Here is a 10,702-nt window from a genome sequence, read left to right on the forward strand (position 1 = left end):
AAACGCTTTGACCTGCCTTTGATAGTTCTAATATAGTTACATGTAATCCGTAATAGGTGCACAAGGTTAGTTTAGTGATTAGCTCCTCGGTTTCTAATAAAAAATATTTGATTTATCCACTTTGGAAGTATTTGCGGTTGTGCACTTTTAAATTTAAGTCGGAGCTTTCATGGCAGTATCACACTGACCATAATATTTGTATTAATTACCGGTATTTTATGTAAACATTTTAAAATAGCTTAATTTACATGGTCAGAAAACTGACAATCTACTATCTAGTGATTTCATATATTTTTCAAGAATTTATTTATTACCCTTTATTAAATGGTAGATTAGTCATGCATGCAAATATGAAAATGATTATGGAAATTTTCAATGTAGAAGTAAAATAAGATATATTATGAAAAGTGGCTTACTCAGTTGAGCAAGTTTCTCGCAGAGATGCTAGTGTTTCGTCCAATGACTTGGTAGCTATAGTTCTAAATTTGGTTTATTTTTTTATTAGTTATAAATCAAAACCAAAGGTTGTAACCAAAGGCTGTGTTAAAAAAATTTAATTTTTTCCTTGCCTCTTATTTTCCAAATTCATATAACAGGCAGACTTTGCGTGATAAGATACAAAGGCTTCCCGCAAATCTTGGAAATCATCCCAAGCTTTGTACAAATTTTTTATAACCCCATTTCTTTGGGAACGTCGTTCAAATAACAGAAAGCCGCCAAGCGTACGAGTTCAAATTTATCCTCTACAGATTTTTTGAAGAAGGTTTTGTTGATGTCATCCGGCCAATCTTGAGCTCTCAGTCCAATAACACTTTGTAAAGTAATCCATGGGTTTGTAAAAGAATTGTTTTTGCGAGGAGACACATATTTCGACATTTTTTTTTCTTAATGAAAATACTAAGGAAATAAACTTTTGTTTCAGAATGGTTACTTATAAGCAAAAAACCAATTTACTTCGGGCTTGTAGGGCTAACTCTTCAATAACGTAGATACTTTGTAACTTAAGGCTTGGAATGCTCTATTTTAAAAACAGGATTTTTACGCTTGTTTTTCTTTTATTGTCCGATATTTAGCAATCGTTGAAATACCAAAATTCCCAGAAATAAGAATTTGTATTACGAGGGAGGACGAACACACCCACGGCCACCACAATAGAAACGGCAGCTCCCACTTCCTTCCCCAGTGAAACTAATAGCTCACATCTTACGATTGGGCTAAAAACGCCTTTCATGTGCGGTTTATAATTGTGTCGAGAGTCATTATGACAGCCAGGGTACAAACAGTGCCTTGTAGCGACCATATTTGCTAAAAACTATACCTAATTTTATTATTTTAACACTTTTGTGCGTCAATAAGTGGCAATAGGCTAATAGCCAATAATAAAAATATACTTACCAAGGCTTAAGTGTGTAACTCGCGATTGCTTCTAATATAACCCCTAATATACATTAATTACGTAAAATGTAATTACGAACGAAATCAAATTTAATTATGAGCAAAATGTTAACAATTTGTACCTTTAAAATAGAAAAACAATAGGAAGAACGTTCCGAACCGGAATTATAATGGAATTCAGCGCCTCAAAAGAAACTTTTAGATCAGTCAGATTTTTGGGGAATCAGAGACCAAGTTTGGCTTTGACCAATAAAATTTGTCTCGGAAAGTAGCTAGGCGCTTTCAAAGGTTAGGTCTCCTTAGGGGAAGGGGTGTGGGGTGTGCCCGATATATAACTCCTTGCTATGCTCTCCCAGATTCAGGGAGGAAACGAGGTTCCCCTGGGTTATTACAGCAAGTTATTTCAAGGGGCGGAGTTTAACTATGGTATCCCCGAGAAAGAGTGCCTCGCTGTCGTTAAGGGCATACGGAAATTCCGCCCTTATTTGGAGGGACGTCACTTTACTTTAGTTACAGATCATGTCTGGCTGTTGACATTGAGGGAACAGAAAAGCAAACTCTGAGATGGGCCATCGAGTTACAGGAATACGACTTCAACATCCTTCACTGCCCCGGAAAAACCAACAGGGTTGCTGATGCGTTGTCCCGTCCCATTCAAGAGCTCCAACAGAGCAAGAAAATACCGTTTAAAACCTTTTTGTCCATTTTCCTAGCCGATGACATCATGAAATCCAGCCTCTGTCATCAAAAGACATTCGGGAGGCTCAGGAGGCTGACTAAGAGTGGGCTACCATACGAACAGGTATTAAGAGTGGTAAAGAACACACGCTGTACGAGCTCCGATATGATCTGTTGTACCGGAAGAATTCTGCCTTTCATGTTGCTAAGCGAGGGGTACCGAAGTCTCTACATCCTCTTCTACTGGATATCTACCTTAGCCATCCCCTTTCCGGTCATATGGGGTGGTCTGGCCACTGAACGCAAGATTCTGACTCGATATTACTTCCCGCACTTTCGTCCTATTATTCGTCGTTTTGTTAAGGAATGCAAGACATGTCAGCACTACAAGGCCCGTAATATTCGTCAGCCGGGCCGGATGTTGTCCAACACCAGTGCCTTTGTGCCCAACCAACTAGTAGGGATCGATATGATGGGTCCGTTACCACCTACGCAACGCCAGAATCGCTTCCTTATTGTCATTGTCAATTATTTCACCAAATATGTGGAAATACACTCTGTCCGTAACATTACTGCCGTTACCGTGGGAAACGTCTTCCTGAAGTACATATCACGCCATGGGTCTCCTGAATCTGTGTGTTCTGATAATGGCCCGCAATTCACGTCGGCCCTGTGGACCCACGTTTGTCGTCTCATGAAGGTAAAACCAACCTTCACGAACTTAACCGAACGAGTTAATCGGGTTCTCAGCGAACTCATGAGTATGTATGTGTGCAACACTCATTGCAGATGGGACCTAGGTTTGGAGATGCACGAGTTAGCCATAAACTCGGTTGTCCATGTAACCACTGGATTTTAACCCTTAGCTTTACAGTACGGACGTGAACGTCGTCTTCCATGGGAGTGCGAAGATCGCCCTTCGATCCTTCAAGGGACTCGATGTCATGGTCTCTGACCTGATTACTTACGAAAAAGGGCCGATAAACCAAATACAAGCCATTAGAGACGAGGCTGATTTGTTTTCTCGCCTTGCACAGGCCCGACCGAAGTTCTACTACGATTTACACTACAGTGGAACGGAATTAGAACATGGACAACTCGTCTGGAAACGGTCTCATAAACTATCGCAAGCAGCTACCGGCTTTAGTACAAAGTTGGCACCAGCTTGGGAAGACTCTATCGTAATGTGGAAAAACAGGGAACCCTGACAGATGTTTTACGTCATGGTATCACGGGTGCGCCCGCTGGCACTTGGCACATTAACGAGCTTAAACTTTTTATCAACCAGGGGGAGTTTCCTGTCCCTCCTGATACAGATTCTGAGGACGATGCCGAGGAAGGGATTGATGATAAGTGCAAGGACACTGCTTTTAATTCTAATTTAAATACTACTTTTAATAAAGCCCTCTCTGATGTCGTACCATCATCGCCTGATACAGGCCCCACGGCCTCACGTGATGAAGATCCCATACCTATGCCGTCCCTAGACGAATCACTACTCGGCGATATATCTGCTACGGGAGACCAAGAAGAGTCTTCCACATCGCCATCACCTAATCCGTTGCTAGTCCCATTCGAATTGGGATGGACACGTGAAGTGGTGAAACGGAAAAAGTCGTCTGCTACGGGTCAGACTCATGCGGTGTATTATTACACTGTAGGGCCGTTGCAACGGAAATTACGTTCCTGGCCCGATTACTTGCGAGTGCAACATATTTTTCGTGGCTTGCAACGCCATCACTTTAGTTGGCTGGAGCTCCTCCGCACTTGGAAATATTCCGGGACGCACGGTATTTATGTCTCGTACTAACTATCTGATCTTTTCATAGATGTCCGACGAACGCCCACCCCCCTTCGAAGGCACCGTTCACGTTGTCCTTCGCCGGCAAGAGGGCGTTACATTACGTTCCCTAGGCGTGAGAACGTCTCCCCCGCCTCGACAGGTGTATATCACCTCAACCGTTTGTCAAGATAGAAACCGGTCGGAATCCGCTTACCCCCCTCGTTCAAGGCAACCACGCCAACCTCAAGAGGAGTCTCAACCACAACGGTATAGAGACCGTTCGCCACGAAGACCAACAAGAAGTAATGATGACCAGCCACGTCGACAAAGGCATTGTCAACGAGGATGCCTCGAATGCGGTATGCTGGGACACGAAACTCCGACATGTCCTTATTTACGCCGTTGTTACCGGTGCGGACATCGGGGCCTTTTAGTAACAGTGTGCCCGCACCCACGACGCGTGCTACGCAAAATCCCCAACGGCAAGCATGGGTTACGAAAGGTTGCCTGTGGAACGCCTTCCCCGTCCACGAAGACATTAATATTATGTTGAATACTTAATGAAAAACAAATGACATAACATTGTTCCAGAAATATCATTCTGTTTATAACAAGTTAGATAAATTGTAAGAAGTTCCTAATGAAAAAAAACATATAAGTTAGATAAATTGTAAGAAGTTCCTAATGAAAAAAAAACATATAAGTTAGATAAATTGTAAGAAGTTCCTAATGAAAAAAAAAACATATAAGTTAGATAAATTGTAAGAAGTTCCTAATGAAAAAAAACATATAAGTAAATTCTATGTAATTAGTTAAGCCTGTAAATATTGTAACAAACACACTTTACCGCCGAGATTGAGGGGGGAAATGTAGCAGACGACGCTAGTTAGGGGACATAACGGACGGACGGCTGGCAAAAAGGGGCAGTCGGAATGGTCCGTGGAGTCAAGCGGTTAGAATAGTCAATTTCGTTTGAATTTGTGTGAATATTTAGATAAAGGAAGTAAATCAAATTCAAGTACAAAGTAAGTAGTCTTTATGTTATTTATTTAACTATCGGAACCCATCGACATGTCATGCTCACGCCTCCTACATGTAAGCTGTCCGTTACAAAACAAATCCAACAAAATCAATTACTATTATGGTAACAAAGTATTGCAAATAGGAATTAGCGGAGTGAAACATAAGTCGAGACTGAATGATGACCTGTTACTCAAAAAACGTCTAGTATTATGATTTAAATAAAAGTGAGTTTATATTAACTTTATCACGTAGGTTTCTTGATGTAAATTAGTTTCTTACTTTTAATATATAAAAGACAATTGCATTTGACAACTACGTAATGTATACTTAAGGTGATATTAGGCAATTAAGTGTCGTAGACAAATGTATGCGTCTGTTTTATTGGTATTAGGGTGAAGGAGGACTGGCATTCAGGTGCCATGAACAGATATTTTTATGTTCTTAAGTATTGCTTTGTATAAATGATCATTTTAAAATTGTATTAATATTCATTTCAAATATGACTCATTAAATATATGTATTCAACCTAAAATACTGAATAATAAAAAGTCTTTTATATTGATATCTGTGCCGCAGTTTTAAATGAACATTCCCGATATGTAAATTTTCATGTACATTTTAAGGTGTTACGATGCAAGATTTAAATGATTAAATATTTGGTAAAACTATAATTTTGTACGACCTATTCAAAAATGTGTATCAATTTAAACTGTAATGATTTATTTACTGGCTACTAACCCTTTAACAGTGTTTCTTTTGACCTTTCACGTCTAGTCACAACTAATCCTAGTAAAATAGGTTATGACCTCAGCAAACTTTAACGAAGATTCGATTAGAAAATGTCCCGACCTAAAGACTAGTAAGCCTATTGATGATTCAATGGTGATATTTCCATCTTACATTGCCTACTTTGTGATCAAAGGGATCAGTCATTAAATTTTCGTGCAGCTCAATGTATTCAAGGGAAAATGCCAAGCACAAATGAGTTGAGACAATAAAACAACATTTGAATGGATAGAAAATGGGGAGTCAACATATTCTTGGGTTTTACTATTATTTCTCCAACAGTTCCCTTGAGGTTGGACATTTGGCAACTATTTGTATATATTCTTCTGCTAGGTCGTGTTTGGCTTTCGATGAAGTTATAAAACTACGTTCTCCATGAATTAGTTATCTCCACTTACGAAAATGAACACGTTAGTGACGAAAGAAAATATTAATATCCATGAAATTCCTACTGTAGAGGTCAAAAATTCGTTACATAGAATGTTGGCAGTGGACCGAACTAATTTTTAATGGGATGATAGTATCAGTTTCATTTTCTTCATGTCAAACGCGCTCACCAGGCCCAATTACGGAGCTCTGACCAATAACATTAATATGGGCTGATACATGATAGTTTTGAATTTAATAATTTATTATAGCATATAATTACATTTGACCTACCAAAACACAACACAGAAATTTACATTTCAATATCGTAATAAATAACTTTTCCAATATGATAAAGCACAGTACACAAATTCTCAAAGCCCGTAGGAGACACATATGGATAAGTTTAGGTTTATAAACTTGATGGCGTAAAGCACTTAAAAATTTAATGTAAAAGTTATTGCACTGACCTTGCACCCACAGTTCAGTGTTCACGAAAAAATAAACTGAACTGATCCAGATAATATTTTCTTCCTAATATCAAGATCCAATCACAACCCTTTCCTAATATCAAGATCCAATCACAACCCTTTCCCAATATCAAGATCCAATCACAACCCTTTCCTAATATCAAGATCCAATCACAACCCTTTCCTAATATCAAGATCCAATCACAACCCTTTCCTAATATCAAGATCCAATCACAACCCTTTCCTAATATCAAGATCCAATCACAACCCTTAAGTTAAATCTGCCTTTAACCACCATCAACAATGAAAAGCCTTAAGCTTGATTTGGACTGACCAATGAGCGAACTTAGGAAAGGTAGGAGGAGATTCCTTTGTCAGGTTAATCCGGCAACTAAAATATTCCACTGAGGAAAACCATGCTCCTGAGATTAAATAAATATTCATCGAGACAGTCTGGTGCAAATAGCAGCGGTTGACTCTTAAAGGGAGCCATCGGAGGGTTTGCATTTCCCTCCCGCAGATTTCCGAGCCCTCTTCTAGTTACGAGGGGAGTGAATAGAAAGTATCCCCCTTTTTTTAAGGTAACTACTTTTTGTGGAAATGGGACACAATTTTTGAAGCCGTGAGTTTGCTGCTATGATCGCCATCTATTGCTTAAATAAATTATAGCTTCTCCAGATTTGAGTCTGTCTCGTGTTTTTCTTTTAATTCCAACATTTTAATCCTTGGCGTAGCTTAGGGTTAATTGAGTTAGTGAGTACTTTGTACTGTTGATCAAAATGCCTTGTTCTTGTAGAACCAATTGCTTAAGCAATAAAAATAGAAACGTTTGAAAATGCCGAACGGAAAACTTAAAATCCTCAAGTTTATGTACTAGTGGGGAGAATTTGGAGTGCTGTAATGGCGAAATCGATGTATGCGCAGGTGGTAGTGGTATGGGTAATGAGCCCCCAAGGAAAAGAATTAGAATCGGTCGTCCTAAGATAAAGAACTCGAAAATAACCCTTCATGCTGCTACCAGTAGGCCCAAACAATATGATAATGAAGCACCCCAATCCAACAATGTAGAAGAAGCCTCTTTGATTCCTAATGACCCAACGCCTCCCATTGTAGCTAATGAGGTATTCAGTTTTTTCGCCACATCGTATATATACGATGAGGCTATTAGTTTGTCCCGCGAGCCTGTGGGAGTGGTAATGGTCGTGGTCGTGGTAGTTGTAGTAGTTTTTCGCGATTTGGAATGTGGTCACAGTTACCCAAAGAAATGGTTATGTCAGAGGTAACCGAGGAAATGGTTATTTTATGCTTTTAGCAGTATAAAATTTTTCGTTCTTCATTGAAGGGAGGGAGAGTGAACGTGAGAGAATTGTGGTGAGGTAATATTTTTCGTTCGTGTATTTTAAAAGGATGGGGATAATAATAGCATGTTTAAGCATTGCATTTAATTGTACAGGTAAGGTTAAGCTTTGTGAATTGTGGTTTACGTTTCCTCGATATATTTAAAGCTAGAGAGAGAGAGAATTTTAGTAGTGCCTTAATTTAAATGGAAGTTTTAATACTCCCTTTAAAATTCCGGTCACCCGTGGACAATAAGGGTTTCACGCCATCAATCATCCCTCTCCCCGGTTTCAAAATTCAAAGAAATGGAGGGGGATTTTTAAGAAGCAAATGCAAGTAAATACCGACGTTATATATTGAATGGTGTTTATTATTAGAATCTACGTGTATTTCTCCTCAAATCGAGAAGAATTTTAAAAGAAAGTCCGAGCCCGCGAGAATTCTAGAAGCGCGCTTTGGAAATTTTTTAGTTCCTTCTTAGCTACAAGGTATCGATGGGACTAATAGTTTTACCTGAGTAGTAGTGGTTGTAGTAGTAGTATTAGTAATTTAATAACGGGCGTTGGCGATATTTGATTCTCTTTGCCAAGCAGCCATTGAAAAATTATTCCCTCTGACCGGTATATTAGGGGATATTTCACTAGAAATATATTTATTGTAGTAGGGATAGAGAGAGTACGTAAAAGATGTGGCTTAATTATGGGCTAGCCCATCTTGTTTTGTTTTATTTCATTCTGGAGAAAGGTAACAACTAGTTTGGTGGTGTTAAAGCTACAAATTTTAGGTTATAATTGGCCTGTCCGTTCTGAACGATAATAAGGTTGTAAGAAAATCTGCGGGACTTTAGATTTTTGAGCGTGGTAACTCATATCAATGATTTCCTATAATTAACTTGTTCTGGGGTATTTAGAAGAGAATATTCAATGTTTGTACAAGATTTTATTCCATAATGTATCGATCGTAAACGTAATTCATATAATTCAGCAGAGTGAGACTCACAATCGTGTAGATCTGAAAAACCTCACAGCAGCGCAGCTCCGAATATTAATTTAAAAAAATCCAAGACGATAACCCTAACATTAGGATAATGAAGTATTTGGAAACTTCAGAGGACCTTGAAGAACCATGGGAAAAATTAAGCGCAGATGATATTGAGCCTCCACAACCAAATCCCATCCCTAATGTTGACCCTCTACCACCTAACCTAGATGAAGGAAATGATGTCCCATGGTGTAAGTATGGCAATTGCCAAGAGATGCCAACCCCAGAAGAAACACTCGAGGAGAAGAAACACTGGTTGCATGACAGATATTCCAGATTTGGAAAAATTAATTTTGAATAGAGGAGTATTGGATATCCAAATGGAAATGGGACAAAATTTAATGCACCTTCTCAAGGAGGACGGGGATGTTAATAGAAAATACAGGCATGCTGCTTATAGGCAGTATATTTATTGGCAATGGGGTAAGCTTGGCCAAGGGAATCGGCGAGTTATACCTTCCTGAGTAGTATGAAAAATTAGAGTATGGTATCCCAATCCAAATGGTATTTACACAGGATATAAACAAAACCGTTATCTTTAGGGGGGTTATTATTGGTGGTTTTCACAAATTCATCTTTGAAAATTAAAACATTTGATTAGGAGGTTTTCTTTCATAATTGTTTTTAACAAGTTCATTCTGTTAAAAACTTAAACCCGCAGATACGTTGTACTCTCTTACATTGGAGCTGAGCCAATTAATGATATATATATATATATATATATATATATATATATATATATATATATATATATATATATATATATATATATTCATAATCATAATTCATGTCTGGGAGGGCATGGAACCTTAGCAATGTTCTTCCTATTCATCGTTATAGCAGGGTCCTCTGGAAACATATCCAAAACCTTGCGAACAACTTGGCGCGACATTGTGATGTCCATAAGATTTCTTGCTTGCTGATGTCTTTTGGGTATTTTAACTGGGACAACAGTCAATCTCGACGTAGATTTCGAAAACTTCGACTTCATTCTGGGAAAAAAGTTATGTCAACTATAAATTGAGAGAGAAAAATTAATTATATTAATTTAACCTTGTTGTTCCATTTTTATTAGTCGCCACTGGGCGAGAAAGGCTACTATTATGGTCAAAGACGGCAAAAATATTCCTTGCTATATATCCTTTCCACCTAAAATTTTTTAATATTTAGCATATAACTTATGACAATAATAATACTATATTCTTACGGATAATTTAATCTTTTTGGAGCGTACTTCAACAATACGCTATGGTATGATTCCAAAGCTTCTGTATGTCTGCAATAAGTGTTATTTCCAGATCATTATCAATTAGCTATGCTAAAATTACCAAAAAAGAGTTAAAAACCAATCTTATAATATGGAAAATCTTTTATGAACTGTTTATCGCAACTCAATGAATTGTAAGATATTGTTTTGCAGCCATGGCTTTACACGATCGTCCTCGTTAGTTTCCTCATGCTTACATTCACCGCAACGAAAATTGTGCACATTTTGGACATGGTGCAAAAGAGAAATCCATAGCTTCTTAAGAAATTTTAAAACATTTTTAAATAATTGAAATCAAACCAAAGCTACACCTAACTCCCTGACTATCATTGTGTTAAGAGTCATTTTCACAGTTCTTAGCGCACCACCAAAAATGCGTCACAAGATCGTCAATACATTCATCAATTGCTTGACACATATTTTGACCATCGTGATTGGACATACTAATTAGCTATTTCTCTTGAAAATTTCAGTCTTACTGCGTATCTTTGGTGTAGTGGTTATCACGTCCGCCTAATACGCGGGAGGTCCCAGGTTCGAGCCCTAGTAGATACA

The 10,702-nt window shown here is 38.2% G+C and overlaps 1 non-coding gene across 1 annotated transcript; it reads left to right on the forward strand.

Moving 5' to 3' along the window:
• The first annotated feature begins 10,629 nt into the window (after positions 1-10,629).
• Positions 10,630-10,702, forward strand: TRNAI-AAU (transfer RNA isoleucine (anticodon AAU)). Its single transcript has one exon. It is a non-coding gene; the product is annotated as a tRNA-Ile (tRNA).

Source organism: Phalangium opilio, unplaced genomic scaffold, assembly GCF_054372755.1.
Source record: "Phalangium opilio isolate 3A_F unplaced genomic scaffold, DU_Popi_V2 ptg000104l_1, whole genome shotgun sequence".
Taxonomy (NCBI): Eukaryota; Metazoa; Arthropoda; class Arachnida; order Opiliones; family Phalangiidae; genus Phalangium; species Phalangium opilio.